Below are 1,307 nucleotides of genomic sequence, written 5' to 3'. Positions count from 1 at the left end.
TTTTTCAGTACTTTTACTTGTACTCAAGTAAATTATTCCTTAAGTCGCAATACTTTTACTTAAGTACAATTTCTTAGTATTCTTTCCACCACTAGTAATGGAAGTGGTGTAAAGCTCATCCCAGAAAGACTAAAAGTATTTCCATCCCTCATTTGGCCTGGGAATGTCTTGGGATCCCTGAGGATGTGCTGGAGGAAGTGGCCAGGGAAGAGGACACATGGGTGCCCTTACGTGGCCTGCTGCTCTCACTTGCTCTCTCTCTATACACATATACATATATATATATATATATATTAGAGGTGTAACGAAACACGTATTCGTATTGAACCATTCAGTACGAGGCTTTCGGTTCGGTATGCATTACAAACTGAACGATTCGATTCGTTGGACTAATCCTATTACATTTGGAAAATAAAACAGCTTAAAGTGTGTGAAATATAATGTTCTCAGTGCCACTGCGCTCAACAAGGCAGCCCAAACGACGTAACAGGCAACGTGCTGTCTGCCCAGTGGCAAAACGTTAGCGGATGGGCATGCAGGGCAAGCGCTGCGAAAGGCCCCGTGATAACTTCCCCGTGCTGGGTTGCGTCGAAAGACGATGATCTTGTATCGACGATAGCCAGAGATATTGTCAAAAACATCAGTGTTGGGGAAGCTACTCTGAAACTGTAGCTTGACCAGCTACAAGCTACTGGTAAATTAAAGTAGTTAAGCTACATGCAAGCTACCCTTTTGAAAAAATAGCTAGCTACACTCTTATTATTTTTATACATTCTTCTTTATCTTTCTTTTTTTTTTACAGATAACTAAATGATTATTAATGAAGAATTATAATGAAGTTATAAGTCAAATATTTAGGGTTTAAAATTTCTATAGAAATATGATTGGCAGGTAACTACCACAGGGGACGCAAATGGTGCTACATGGTCCATCAAAGCAACAGAACCATTATAATCAGTGATTCCCTTCCGAGGGAACTTCAAACTGCGTCCACTATGTGGTTGCTATGGGGAATGCCTTCATTGTGACCGGTGTCTGAAGCATGTGTCTAACGAGACAATAACATTGGCCAGCGTTAACATATGACATCAATTCTGGCATGACCACAGTATTAGAGGGCGCCAAGAGACGTCATCCTCCTCTTCTTCTTCAAAGGGACTGTTTGTTTGAAGCATGCATCCGGTAAGAATGCTATTCTTTCTTTCTACCATGGCGAGCACTAGTAAGGCATTTAAGAAGTGTGTGGATCTGTGCCCATGTTATCTGACACCTGATGACACGCATGATCTTTGCGCGAAGAGCAAATG

The sequence above is a fragment of the Sinocyclocheilus grahami genome, unplaced genomic scaffold, assembly GCF_001515645.1.
Source record: "Sinocyclocheilus grahami isolate Dianchi unplaced genomic scaffold, SAMN03320097.WGS_v1.1 scaffold1034.1, whole genome shotgun sequence".
In the NCBI taxonomy this organism is placed as follows: domain Eukaryota; kingdom Metazoa; phylum Chordata; class Actinopteri; order Cypriniformes; family Cyprinidae; genus Sinocyclocheilus; species Sinocyclocheilus grahami.
Note: the sequence above shows the minus strand (reverse complement) of the source record.